This window comes from Cupressus sempervirens, chromosome 2 (genome assembly GCF_028749045.1).
Source record: "Cupressus sempervirens isolate cs-2001-9-10 chromosome 2, ASM2874904v1, whole genome shotgun sequence".
Lineage (NCBI taxonomy): Eukaryota > Viridiplantae > Streptophyta > Pinopsida > Cupressales > Cupressaceae > Cupressus > Cupressus sempervirens.
The window spans coordinates 6,850,489-6,866,623 of NC_143119.1; positions in this window are offsets into that span (position 1 = coordinate 6,850,489).

Genomic DNA, 16,135 nt, shown 5'->3' on the forward strand with positions numbered 1-16,135 from the left:
CCAGATCTTGCATGTCAGTTTTGACAACTACCCAGATCTTGCATGTCATAATTTGGTGGTTGCATGTTGCTTCTAATCAGTTGCATGTCCAAATCTATGGTTTCATGCTACTTCTAATCATTTGCATGTTAGTTCTTGGTGAATTTGGTGGTTGTAGAAGTTTGCATGTCAGTTTTGACAACTACCCAAATCTTGCATGTCAGTTTTGACAACTACCCAGATTTTGCATGTCATAATTTGGTGGTTGCATGTTGCTTCTAATCAGTTGCATGTCCAAATCTATGGTTGCATGCTACTTCTAATCATTTTCATGTTAGTTCTTGGTGCTTGAAGAAGTTATATCTTATTGGGGTTACACTCTACTTTATCCAGAATGGACAGGTATAGTACAGAGTCTCAGAGGGAACGATCTTGGACAATTGATAGCCAGAGTCAAAATAGTAGAAAGGATGGTTATTTAGACATTCGAGATAAACTTATGAAAATAAGCCATGACATGTCTAAACAGTTGGTTGAGCACCACCGCATAAATGACATGTTATCTGACCCAGCTAAGGTGGATAAGTTGACTGGATTTCTATTTGGCAGATTTTCTCATAGGACAAATGACACAATTCCCAAGAACTTGCATGAGGAGTTTGAGAAACTAGCTGATAGCCAGGTAGAGGTCTCAGATTCTACTCTGCCACAGGAGGTGGTGGGAAAGGATATCACACAGATTGATAGTAACAGTCAACTTGTTACTCAAATTGAGATAATTGTTTACAGGTCATCAAAGGGTGATGCCACAAGTATTCAAGATGGTATAGTTACAACAGGCAGTGACTACAGTGTAGTGGGTTCAGATGATGATTATGAGGATGTTGTTGTGCAGGATGGTGAGATACCTGGTAGAGATGAGCAGACATTGAGCATTCATGACTTTGCTGAGAAAGAGTACCAGGCACAGTTAGATGCTTCATCACATGAGGTTGAGGCTGGTAGTACTTCACATGATTTGTCCAGCCAGCTGAAGGTGAACCAAGATAGTATTGTGACTTCATTATCTCATCATGACAGGTATGTGGAGTTAGTTGGTATTGGTCATATTACTCAGGTGAGGAGTTTTCTTGAGTTACCAGTTGATTCTAGTTTACGGATATGGAATCAAGATTGTTATATTGGCATTTGGGATTCAGTTGACTGGAGATCTTTAACACTTTTTGGTAGCAGTGTTTGTTTGGGTGCTATCATGGATTTGATTAGCAGATTACACGGTGTTGTCTTTTCTTGTGCCAGTATCTTGTTTGATGTTGGTATTAGTTTTTATACACCAATGTTGGGCTTTGTTCATATATCCAGTCGACCATACTTGTTGGAATGTGTTGATGATATTTCATATTTGGCAGTGTGTATAGATGAGTCCCAGGATCATATTGGCATTGATGACATCCAGGAGGATGCAGTGGGCAGTTTTGAAGACTTAGTTTCCTTGGGTACAGAGGAGTTGGACAACAATGCTAATGTTTTTGATACTCCGTATGTTGATATGAGCTTTAGATTTGATTCACAGGATATGGATGGTAATACTCTAGAGACTAGTAACTTTGAGGACACTCCTTTAGACAATGCATCAGAGAAGGTTTGTAGGAGACAGTCAAGCCAGTGCCATCATGTGTCTAATCAGTTGAGAGTTAGTGACCAAGACATTGCTATCACTTGCCAACATTTCGATGCTGCTTGTTAGTTGTTAGCAGTTTATGGATGGGGTTCTCCTACTAGTGATGAGCAGGGAGGAAGTTATCTTTCCTTGACAGAGATCCACTCTTTATGGGAGGCTATTCGGATTTTGAGACAAAATTATATGCAGTTGGTAGCCGACAGAGATTATCTTATGGAGTGGGGCAGTACAACATATGATGCATTGTTGGCCAAGGAAGATGAGGTGAGTGAGCTTACTGAGCAGCTTGAGGTGACTTCTAAGATTCTTGAGAGTACACAGTTGGCTCTCAAGGAGTCACAGTTTCATTTGGCTAAGGTGACCATGGAGTTAGAGCGACTACAGTCTTTACCTAATTCTATACAGTCACAAGCTGTGGTGTTTGGTGATCCAAGGATGTCCATGGCCGAGATTGTTAGAGACAGTGGAGATGGGGATGCATCCATCCTTGATACTAACATTGGCATATCAGGTTCATTCCCACTAGAGTCAGGTTCAATTGAGTTGGGTGCTGTAGCAGATTTTTGTGGTGTGCCTGACATGGTGGTGACCTCTAGTACTAATGGCACGAAGACTAGAGATGTTGTATCAAAGACCATGTGTGACGTTGGTGAGCTGATAGTTGGCATGGTTACTACTAGTAATACTACTCCCTTCGCAATGTCTTCAGAGGTAGTAGTCAGTTCCAACTTGGTTAATGATCGATTGCAGTTAGTTACATCTGGATTGCAGTCTGAGCCACTGACTGAGATTGGTGCATTCTATCGGCATTACACTGTGAGGTATGCTCATCTATCTACCTTTGATGACCATGTTGATGAGATGATGATACAGAGATGTACTTTGGTTCCTAGTGCTTATCATCAGTTATGGGATAGTTTGATGTTGTGATGGGCATGACATGGTGATAGGTCCTGCAATTGACAGGTTGATAATACATGACTTAGAGCAGGAGTTTTGGAGTGATGCTTTAGCAGGTGTTGTTATTGATTCTACTCCTTTGGCTATGACATCTCTTGACTTAGCTAGTGATCAGTCACAGTGGGTTGTATCACTTCTTCATGGTGAGCTGTTGACTGAGGTTGGTTTTTTTTATCAACAATATATTGCAGGGTATGTACATCAGTTAGCATTTGATCCTTGTGCTGAGGAGTTGATGGCAGACAAATTTGGTTTGGATTCCATTTCTTACTCTTTATCTTGTAATGTCTTTTCACCATCAGCAGTGTATGGGAGTTATGGTTATGAGATAGTGGCCGATGATTAGCAGAGTTGTGTTGACTGCAGAAGTTGTACAGTGTGTGGATTCTCCATACTTGGTACAGTTTCATTCGAGAAGGTTCACCATTGTTGCAGAGTTGGATTGTACATTCCATATAGGCCAGTGGGATGCGTTGATGGTATTTACTGTGTTGGTAGTTTGATTTGTCCACTTTATTTGGGTTCTGATGTTCTAAGAGTTTGTGCCTCATGGGTTTTTGATTGTGGTAGTGGTGATTTCAGAGTTTGGTTGAGCTATAATTGTCAATTTGATTATGGATTCCTCTTGGTCATATTGCAGAGGATATTGCAGGAGCCTGTGTTAATTGGTAGTAGTATAGTTCATGACTACATTTGGGATCTAGGTGGATTGATTGGTTTATTGTTCAGCCATTGCTTGAGGACAAGCAATGATTGGGAGGGGAGGACTTGTCATGTCCCCTTTTCAAATAATTAAAAAAGAAAATCTTTGCTAAGGCAGGCAGGCCCAAGAAAGTGAAGTTTCGGAAAAAGGGGGTTAATTTTTGGAAACCGTTGGACTAATAAATGAAAATTATTATTAAAATAAGTTTCATTAACCTCTCTTGGACGTGAGTTACAGTTATGCCCTCTTTTAAGGGGTTTGAAGGCATTTTGGGCTCATTCCAGAACTTGATTTTTGCTCATTCTTTGTTATTCTTCAGAGGCTGCCAAACCTGTGGAGAAGGAGACCCAAGAACGGGAGTTTGCAGGTTTCCAAGGAGACCCAAGAATGGGAGTTTGTAGGTTTTCAGGAAGGCTAAGGATGAGAGTTTGAAGCCATTCCATGTGCATGCTCATACAGAGTTTGCCTTTGTGCTGAACAGTGTAGATTTGTGGGTTTTTGGGTGTGGTTTTTTGCATGAGTTTGGTGTTTTCAGTTGAGCATTTCATATCAGTTTTGGTTGCTGCTTTATTTCAGACTTTAAGCTGTTAAAATAGAGCTGAATATATGTATTGGGATGTGATTAAACTTCTGAGATAGTTTATTAGTGTTTTTGTGGTGTTTCCGAGCATTTTTGTGTTAATTTCGGGAGCCCGATGAGCATAGTTTTTGTCCTACATTTGTGAGCTGTTTTGTAAAGGCTATATAGATCTGTAAATGACATTTTATAGGCTGTTATGCTGCTCAAATTTCTATAAAAATGTATACTTTCAGATTTATTAATAACAGGTGAAGCTGTGAAGCTTTTTGGCACTATTTTCGACATACCCGATTTGGGGTTTCTTAAGAAATTTGGTGGATCTTTGTGATATCAGTTGTTTGATCTTAAAGATCTGATTAAAGGTTGGAAATATCATACAAAATCAGAAAAGGGACATTTCACAAAACAAGCAGACACAAGATATGCAAAATATATCCAACTTATGCAAAACTAGGGTTATATCTAAAAACCTAATTTTGAAGAGTGGTAATAACTAGAAAATAACTCAAATGAAAGCTCACATCATGTATTGATCCATATGAAAATAAGACTTGGGATAAAATGATCAAACCTTAGAAAAAATTAAAATAATTAATTTTATCAAAGAAATTGATTTGAATTGATTGTAAACCATTGATTTAAGAAATTTAATAAATTGAATAATGGGGGTCCATAGTCTAGGCAACCATTTTAGGGTTCATACACATTCCACCCTAAAAAAAATTGTTACTTCATTAAAATTGGGACTTGAACAAAGCCAATGATACAAAACCTGTTGCTAGTTTGGAAAAAATGTTGCCTCCAACATTGCAACCATATGATAAATGGGAATAACACATGCTTGAGCCATAACCCAGTTAAAGTAGTCTAGTTTTTGATTAGCTAGGTTGATTACAAATTCCTATAGAACTATCATTAGATTAGGTATGATAAAATGAACAATTAGTTGTTCCTAGCTAGCACAATCAAAGAAAGTTTTCCAAGGTGATAAAATTACAGATGCAGATGCATCACTTGCATATCAAGCATGGAACACACTCCAAAATTTATAATAAATGGCTGGATATAAAGTATCCATATGTTGGCCCAACAATGGAAGCCAAGGATTTAACCATGCATGTATTGGCATAGTTTCCCTATGAGGATCCCAAATATATATTGTTGTTGTTAATTTGGGCATTATTATATGATCCAAAATGTTATGAAGTACTGAAGCATGTAATAACTTCTTCCATGTCTCTAGAAAATGTAGCATAGGTTTAGGGTCCTTTGGCTCCTAGGAATTTGTAACATAGGTTTAGGGTAGTAACTCCTTACACTCAACTCTTCACTGAAGTTATTCTCACTGCCACAATGACACTACCTCTAAACCATGAAAATTATGTTAAAGTGGTTCCTAACCTTGAAACGCTCTTATAAGCAATGCAAAATCAAATGTAGATGCAATAAATATATTACTATTATTTATGTATATGTATGTATGTATATGTATATATAGAGAGATCTTGGCACAATAGAAAAATTGATCTAGTTGCATACATATTCCAGAATCCAAATAATTAAACAATAAAACTCACTCAACTTGTGCTAAGTGACTTACCTCATCTTGCACAAAAATAATGTAGGCTAGGAAAAATGGGTAGAGTTTACAAGAAATTTCACAAAAATGTATCATAGCAGGAACAATCAGTTGTTCCCAGCTAGTAGCATCAAATACAATTTTTCAAGGTGATAAAATTGCATATGTAGATGTATGTATGTATGTATGTATGTGTATATGTATGTATGTATGTATGTATATATGTATGTATGTATGTATATGTGTATATGTATTTACATATGCATCTATGTATGTATGTATGTATATGTATATATGTATATATATATATATCCATACATACACACATATATGCATTTGTCTATGTATTTATGTATGTATGCATATATATAGATAGATCTTGTGGATTGTGGAGATCAAAGATTTTGTTGTCATGCCCTTGTGATTGCTGCATTGTGTTGCCATGCCCTTGTAATCTCTACATCTCATTGTCGTGTCCTTGTGATCTATGTATACATATGTATGTATGTATATACATATACACACATGTGTGTGTGTCTACGCATGTATGTATGTATGTATAAAACTCACTCAACATATAGCATGGACACATAAGGGGGCATTTTGTAATATTGGATTTATTTTATGCAAGACACAATGAGGATATTCCTGGATGTACCTTTGTTACATATACAAGAATCACCAAAGAATTGTGATGAATTTTTCATGAGCAATGAAGATGAAATTTTTCTAAGAGTAGTAGGAGGTGATGAGGACATTCTAGGTACTTCAAATATTGATCCTCTTAAAGATTTTAGATATTAATAGGGAATCTGTTTGGGGCGGGGGCGGGGGGGGGGGAGGGGGGGCACTAAAAGCACTTCCACATTCATGTGGTTGGTCTTGATTAGTAGAGAATATTAAATTATTCTTAAAATCAAGTGAAGCTCAACATTAACCTATGATTGCATGACAACTAACTGTGTAAATCTCTTGGTTTTAGGTAATGTAGAAGGACACCATAGTTCAATATAAAATCTCAATTCATATGCATACGACATTAGATGGAGTTGAAAAGACCCAATAGGTTTGCATTTTTGTTAGAAATTTGCATACACCTATTAAATAAACGTAAACATGGTTAGTTTTTTGATCTCCCCCTATTGCCCATGCATATAGAACATAGTTGCACATGCATTTTTGATTCAGAGTGGCATTCACAAGTTTATCAAATCAATGTTATGATGTTAATGGGGAATTTATTAATGGAATGGATGAATTTTATTAATGAATGAATGAATTTTAGAAGTTAACAGGGAATTTAGATGTTAGGGGGGTGGGGCCAAATGAACTTCCACCTTCATGTGGTTGGCCCTAACTAGTAGAGAATATTAAACTATTCTCAAAACTAAGTGAAGCTCAACATTAACCTATGATTTCCTAACAACTAACTGTGTGAATCTATTATTATTCCTCGAACTTTTATTACTTCCTAAATTATCAAAATAAACATAAGAAACATTTTAGAGCTCATTATAACTGAAGAAGTTGGGTGCCTATCCATGATTATTAAAGACATAAAAAGAAGGCATTGACTTCACCTATTGAGGAGGAATATCTTGAGACCAAATGCAGAACCATGCCATGACTAATAAATCCATACAAGAAGGCATTGACTTCACCTTGATAACTTGCTTTGGAGACCAAAGGAAGTATGGGGACTATCCATTTGCAATGTCCCTCTCCTTTTCAACAAGACATTTATTGAAAAGAGTTCCCCAACTAAGTGTTCCATAAAATTTAGCGTCCAATACTACAATGGTTGCACTTCTTCTTTCTCCAATAAAGGAACATGTTGCATCCAAGAACATCTCCTTCTCTTGCTTCTTTAGAGCATCATACTAACTTTGAGCCTCCTTGTGATTTCCTCGTGGGGAATCTAGGAATACTTAGTCAATGTTCACTACCAATTTTTTTAAATAATTCAGCAAGTTGTCACAATTGCAATGGCCTATTCTGATGGATAGTCATCACTCCCACAACACTATTGTCACATATAGATCACTCTTCTGATAGCCTACTCCAATGTTTTAGATAAAATCATTCAATTTTATGTTGTCTTTTATGTTGCACAAATGTCAAGTATATATCAAATAATCAATATATGTTGAGCTCACTTGGGAGTCAAAAGAAGTTGTATTGTATGATGAGCTTTTCAATGTTAACCAAGTTTAGAGCTAGTTTTGATTGAGCTCAATTGGTTACCAAAGAAAAGTTGGCATGGAAAGGAGCTCACTTAGTTACCAAAGGAATTCTAAAGGAAAATCATTTTTGAGTTAGTGTTGACCGAGTTGGGTTGAATAACGAAGGATTTTTCTGCATCAATTTATCTGATATGTCAGTTTTGTTGGTTAGTTCTAGCTGACTCATGGGATGATTTTTTTTTTTTTTGAAATAGTATTCAAGCTAACTCAACAAGGTAAAACACATAAGTATAAGGTCAAGTTGAGGATTGAATTGGATAATGAGAAGAAGAAGCATGAGAATGAAAAGATAAATCAAAGAAGCAAATTAGGAATTGATCAAGTTGAAAAGAATATTTTAATCAAGAAGGATTGAGTATTCAAGCCAAACAAAGATTTGAAATCAAAAATTACAATCATATTAACAATCAAATCATATCATTTTTACTCTCTAATAATTGTAATATTGAATCAAATCTCCTAACAGAGTTATCTTAACAGCTATTTGCCAAATCCTCTAGCAAGGTGGCATTTCTAGATTGAAGTGTCTAAAGACCTCTAACAAGGCCACCCCTGATAAGGTGAACTAAATTATTTAATAGGGTCCTAGATAATAGTGTGTTATGTAACCTTTAATAGGGTTGAGTCCTAACAGGGCTCACTTGAGAAGAGTAAAAAAAATTGTAACTAGTGGCAATTGGTAGTTTTTCCTGAATTGGGTTTCCACATTAAATCTTGGTGTCTCTTGTGTTCATGTTATTTGATTTATTATTATGAAACTAAGTTAATTAAGATTTAATCACACTAAATATCATGATATTTTCATGTTTAGTGTTAACGAAGTAACAGTGCATATATTCAGTATTAATCGAGTGATAGTCATTCTTGTGTTAACTGAGTTATAGCAGTATTTTGCATTTCAACAGAGTTTGGTTTTGAATTGTATTGACATATTAAGGCATCTTGGATTTTTTTTGTGGTAACTAATTCACCCCTTCCCTCTTAGTTACTCCTCTTACATTTCCAACAATTGGTATAAGATCTTTTGGTGCTTGCAAAGAAGGTTTCAAAGACCTAAGCTAAAGATCAAGATGTCTTACAACTAAGTTAATTAAGGTTTAATTACACTAAATATCATGATATTTGCATGTTTAGTGTTAACAAAGTAACAGTGCATATATTCAGTATTAACCAAGTGATAGTCATTCTTGTGTTAATTGAGTTATAGTGGTATTTTGAGTTTCAACAGAGTTTGGTTTTGAATTGTATTGACATCTTAAGGCATCTTGGATTTTTTTGTGGTAACTAATTCACCCCTCCCCTCTTAGTTACTCCTCTTACATTTCCAACAATTGGTATCAGATCTTTTAGTTCTTGCAAAGAAGGTTTCAAGGACCGAAGCTAAAGATCAAGATGTCTTACAGAAGGGAGATTCCTAAAGCTGAATAGAGATAAATTCCAAGAATGGAAGGTATTCATGAAGCTATATGTGGAAACAATTGGAGGCTTAGGCTTAAAATATCTTAATACCAAGTATGTGCACCTATTGGAACTATGACTATGGAAGAAATTACATAAAAGAAGAATCATAACATTATGATGGCTAGCATTTTTTCCACTCTCAACTATGTTGAATTTGATGAGATAAAAGATTGTGCTACTTCTTATGAGATGTGGATCAAGCTAAAAGCTATTTATGGAGGTGATGACAATGTAAGGAGAGTTAAGGAAGAAAGTCTCAAAGATTAATTCAATTAGATGAAGATGAGAGAAGATGAGAACATTGTACAATATAATGAAAGAATCAAAGCTAGTGTGTGCAATCAGAGCCTCAAGTGGGAAAATTGATGATTTAACAGTGGTAAGCAAGGTAGTCATAACACTTCTTCCTATTTATGCAATTAGAGTGTCAACTATTCAAGAAATGAGATGTGATCCTAAGAATGATATAAACTTTGATGCACTAGTGGGAAGATTGACAACATCTGAGTTAGATAATTTTGATAGTTACCTTCCTAACTCCAGTAACCTTGAGTCTACATTCCAAGCCAAGCTTTCACTCAAGAAGAAAGTTGCAAAGTTTAAAAGAAAGAAGTCTAATATTGAAGATGAATATGGTTATGATGATGATCTTGAAGTCATTGAAGCATTACTTTCAAGAATATTTCCCAAAGGAAAAGAAAATTACAAAGATAAAATTCCTTTGATCTACTTTTCTTATGAAGAAGTTGGTCACATTGTTGCAAGGTGTCCAAGCACAGAAGTCAAAGAAGAAAAGAAGCATGAAAAGTACAAATATAAGAAGGATTTCAAAAGCTACAAAGACTGCAAAGTCAAAGGTAAGAAATCTGGTTACTTGGTTAAAGATTTTGGTAGTAGTGAAGAAGATGAAATGGTTTACATTGTTGTTAAGGAAGAATCAGATGATGAGAATGATAAGATGGACCTTATGTCACATAGTAGTAAGAATGATACATGGATTGTTAATAGTGGTTGTTCTCACCACATGACTGGTGATAAATCTAAATTTGAGCACTTAGAACACTATGATGGTGGGAGTGTCAGCTTTGGAAATGATGAACCTTGTTATGTGAAGGGAAAAGGTTGTAGTACACTAACCAATGATCTCAGAAGTGACAATTATTATTGGGTTGAAGGACCAAAGCATACTCTAGTTAGTGTGGCACAATTGAATAACATTGGATTCAAGGTAGAATTCATGAATAGGAAAGCCAAGTTGTTGGATGGAAATATAAATCTAGTTGAGATTGGTAAACAAAAGAGGTAATCTATTCTAACTAGATCTAATTGTAAATTCATGTTCCATAGCTCAAGTAAAAGAAAGTTGGTTATGGCAAAAAAGATTCTGTCATGCAAATTTTGATAACCTAGTTAACATAAGCAAGAACAAAAGCGTTAGAGGCATTCCAAGCTAGAAGAAACATGATATGGGCATGTGTAAGAATTGCCAAATTGGAATGGGAAAGAAAAGTTTTAAAAGCAAGAACTATCATTCTAAAGAAATCGTGGATCTGGTTCATATAGACCTTTGTGGACCTATTGGCATAAAAAGCTATACTGGATATAAGTACTTTATTTTTCTTATTGATGATTATTCTAGGATGATGGCAGTTATGTATTTAAAGGATAATCCAAAAGCTTTTCAAAAGTTCAAATGGTATATGGCTAGAGTTGAGAAAGAAATGAGAAATAAACTGAAATGTTTATGATTAGATAGAGGAGGGGGATTCATCTCTATTGAATTTAATAAAATTCTATAATGAAAGAGGAATTAAAAGATAGGTATATGTGGCTGGTACACCTTTGAAAAATGGCATTACTAAGAGAAGGAATAGATCTATCATGGATTGTGAAAGGATATTGATAATAGAGAAGAATGTTGCTATTAAATACTAGAAGGAAGAAATCATCACTGCAATTCATACCTTGAACAAAGTTTAGTTGAAGGAGGACTCAAATTAAACACCTTTTGAATTATGGTATGGCTATACACCTAATGCATGTTATTTCATAGTATATGGAAGCAAAGGTTATATTCTAAAGGAGTTAACAAAAGGAAAATTTGATGTGAAAAGTGATGAAGGCATATTTGTGGGATAATCCAATAAGAGAAAAGCTGACAAATGTTTGAAACTATCTAATCACAAAGTTATAGAAAGTGCACATGTAAAGATTGATGAGTTTGTAGAAGAGTTTGAAGAACAAAGAAAGAAAGAACCTAAAGACTACATAAAATTTGTTTACTATGAGCTTGATACTTTACTTGAAGTTCAAACAAATGACAGTTAATAGTCTTCACCACCCAAGTCCCCAAAATCCCATGTTCGACTTGAGTTGCAGCCAGTGCAACCCGAGTCATAGTCTAAAGACCCCATTCATAGTCAGAAGGAGCCAAGTTTTAGCAAGGGCACACTAAGTCATCTGATTGACCTAAGTCACAAATAGTGGGACCAAAGAATGATTCAGAAGATCATGGTGAATCTAGTGAATTCAAAAAGAAGGAGCCCAAACTTACTAGATATGTCAAAAGGCATCATGCACCTAAGCAAGTCATTAGAGATCTGTCAAATGGTACAATGACAAGGATAAAATTAAAAGGTACATGTTTTCTTACTAAATTTGAACCTAGAAGTATCAAATATGCATTAGAAAATGAAAGTTAGATTGAGACAATGAATGAAGAGATTGATTAGATTTAAAGGAACAAAACTTGGACTCTTGTTCCTAGACCCAATGACAATAATATAATTGGCACAGAATGGGTATTCATAAATAAGTTGAATGAGAATGGAGAAGTTTCAAGAAATAAGGCAAGGTTAGTTTGCAAGGGGTATACTCAAGAGTAAGGTATTGACTATGGAGAAAAATTTGCCAGACTAGAAGTTGTTAGAATACTCCTTGCGTATGCAACACACAAAGGAATCAAAGTATATCACACAGATGTGAAATTAGCATTCTTGAATGGAATCTTAGAAGAGGACATCTACATTGAGCAACTAGAAGGTTTCATTGATCCTAGCAAAAGGGACATGGTTTGAAGCCTACACAAATATTTGTATGGTCTCAAACAAACCTCTAGAGCCTACTAAGAAAGGTTACATAATTATCTCATAAATATTGGTTTTGAAAGAACTAATGACAACAACAACTTATACATCAAAGAAGGACTAGATAAGAAGATTGTGTTGGCAAAAATCTTTGTGGATGATACATTATTTACTAGAAATGATGATTTTTGAAAAACTTTTTCTATGGAAATGAGTAAGAAATTTGAAATATCAATATTTGGGAAAATCAAATTCTTTGTTTGCTTACAAATTCAATAGATGAAGGATGGTTTCTATATTACTCAATCAAAATACATAAAGGAAATACTGAATTTTTTTGGAATGGGGGATTCTAGACTAGTTGGAACACCTATGTCTACTGGACATAAGCTTTCCAAAACTGATGATTCCAAGGAGGTAGATTAGACTACATATAGATCAATGATTGGAAAACTTCAGTATGTAACACACACAAGACCTAATATAGCATTAGCAATTGGTATGGTGGCTAGATTGTCTAATAATCCTAAAGAAAATCATATGATGGAAGTCAAAAGAATCATGAGGTATCTAAAAGGTACTGAAGATTATGGTTTATGGTATAAGAAAGAAGGAAAATTTGATTTGAAGGCATTTACTGATGTAGATTGGGAAGGAAGTGTTGATGAAAGGAAGAGCACTAGTGGTGGAGCACTTTTTCTTGGAAAGAGGCTAGTGTCTTGGGCAAGAAAGAAGTAGAACTGTAAGAAGTAGAATATGTTGTTACAATGGTCATTTATTCCAACATTGTGTGGTTCAAGAAACTATTGTTAGGTATGAAGGAGGAGATCAATGAAATAATTATTATCTTCTATGATAACACTAGTGCAATCAACATATCCAAGAATTTATTGATGCATACCAAGACCAAGAACATTGCAATAAAATGCCATTTCTTGAGAGAATTGGTGCAAGAAAAAGAGGTAAGGTTGGAATCCATGAATACAAAAGAATAGATTGTAGACATATTCACCAATCCATTGCCTAAGGATGCATTTTTGAATCTAAGAGGTATGCTAGAAGTCATTCCCCTTTTTGAAGCTCACTAATCTAATTTTAGTGATGCTTTAACTAAGCATGTTGAAGATTAGACAAATTGATGGAGTATTGTTAGAGCAGATTGCATATGAATCTCTACATCAAGGTACATGGAAACTACATTGATTGTTGTCTTTGGCATAAGATGTCAAAGAGGGAGAGTTTGATGTCATATATCAGAGAAATTTTTGTCAATATTAGAGATGTCAATAAGGGAGAGTTTGATATTGCAGTCATTGCAATTAGAGATTGATTACAGAGGGAGTTCACACTAATAGAGGGAGTTCTCATGGATGAGAATTAGAATGAAACTAAGGATATTATCCTTACTTCTATTTTTCTCTAAAATTTCTATGTATCATGACATATTGTGTTGCCATCAATGCCAAAGAGGGAGATTATTGGATACAATCATTCAATTATATGTTGTCTTTGATGTTATACAAATGTCAAGTATATACTGAGAAATAAGTGTCTACCAAGCTAACTCAGGAGTCAAAGGAAGTTGTAGTGTATGACAAGTGTTTTAATGTTGACCAAGTTAGAGCCAGTGTTGATCAAGATCACTCGGTTACCAAAGAAAAGTTGACATGGAACAAGTGTTAACTAGGCTCACTCAATTATGAAAGGAAGTCTAAAGGAAAATCATTTATGAGTTAGTGTTGACAAAGTTGGGTCAACTAATGAAGGATTTTCTTGTATTAGTTCATTTTATCTATAAGTTTTGTTGCTTAGTTCTAGCCGAATCATGGGATGAATTTCATTTTTTTGAAATAGTATTCAAGCCAACATGACAACATAAAACATATAAGTATAAGGTCAAGGATTGAATTGGAGAATGAGAAGAAGAAGCATGGGAATGAAAAAATCAAGGAAGAAAATTAGGAATTAATTGAGATGGAAAGAACATTCTGATCAAGAAGGATCAAGTATTCAAGCCAGAAAAGAGATCTAAAATAAACAATTATAGTTGTATCGACAATCAGTTCATATCATTATTACGCTCTAATAATTGTAGCAATGAATCAAATCTCCTAATAGAATTATCTTAACAACTATTTTCCAAATCCTCTAACAAGGTAGTATTTCTAGATTGAAGTGTCTAAATACCTCTAACAAGGCCACTCCTAATAGGGTGAGCTAGATCCTTTAATAGGATTACACCTAACATTGTGTTTTATAACCTTTAACAAGGTTGGCTCCTAACAGGACTCACTTTAGAAGAGTGAAAAATAATAACTAGTTACAATTGGTGGTTTTTTCCAAATTGGGTTTCCACATTAAATCTTGGTGTCGCTTGTGTTCATATTATTTTATTTATGATATTGCAACTAAGTTAATTAAGGTTAATCACATATAATACCATAAGATCTATATGTTCAGTGTTAACAAAGTAACATTGCATATATTTAGTATTAACTAAATGTTTACCGAGTGACAGTTGTTCTTGTGTTAACCAAGTTATAGTAGTATTTTGAGTTTCAACAGAGTTTGGCTTTGAATTATATTGACATCTTAAGGTATCTTGGATTTTTTTTTGGTAACTGATTCACCCCTCCCCTCTCATATACTCCTCTTACATTTTCAACACAATCGATAGTCATCAGTCCTATAACACAGTCATCACAATTGGAATGACAAACTGAAAGCTCAAGCCATTGTATTTGCGAGGACCTATTGTCAAAAATGACATGAAGATAAAACTTTTCCTTTGTCATCTTCCAAGTTATGATAGATTTTTTTGTAAAAATTGTGATAAATGCCCTTTCCATCATAAATTATGATAGAAAATGTCCAATGATCATCCAATGGGAGCCAATTCATGGTACTATGGCTTGGGTGATGGGTGGCCATCTCAATTGCGATGATTTTCCATCATAATTCAGGCCCAAATGAAGTAGTGTATTGAAATGGTTATCAATAATAGATCTAGCAAGTACAACCAACTCAATAATGTACAAGAATAAGTTATTCTCGTAAAGAAGGATCAGTCAGATAATATGACAGAATTTGATCAAAATAGGGAGACAAACACTAGATTGTTTTCTAACTTTCAAAGAGAAGGTGATGAAAAATGGTATTGTCCTTGCAAGAGTCATAATGACTTAAAAAAAAGAAGAATCAAATAAAAATAGCTAAGAGACATTGTAGGTGGAATGGTCACATTGAAGGGGGGTTTGATTATCATCCATTTGTAAGTTGTTTGTTATATATTATTTTCACAATTAATATACATATGAACCAAAGAACAAAGGTTTGATTATCACATTTAAGGGGGGTTTAATTATCATCATTTTTATATAGGTTGATCTCCCTAGGGTACTATGTAATATGGACCACCACATCTCAAAGGAACATGAAGGTGTGAATATGGAGGAACATGGAGGTGTGAGTATTGAAGGAGAAGATCATGATCCCATGGAAGATGAGGATCATGCGACATAGAACACATTTGAAGATGATGGTACAAATGTATTGATCCATGACACATTTGGTGTTGGTGTTGTTTTTTTTTCTTGATGATGATGATTACGATGATGATGACATTGAGGTCATACATGATATACCTCGAGAATGTGAACACAACCCTTTATGAAGGATCCCAATTGACTCTTCTCTCTGTTGTATTATTGTTAGTGAATTTGAAGGTTATGAATGGTTTATCCAACATAACAATTTCATGTATGCTAAGGTTTGTCATTATGTCATTATAGTCTATAAAAGGCAAAATATGTACCATTAAGATTGTTTATACTAATGACTTATGTTTTTTGTTGTAGATTGAT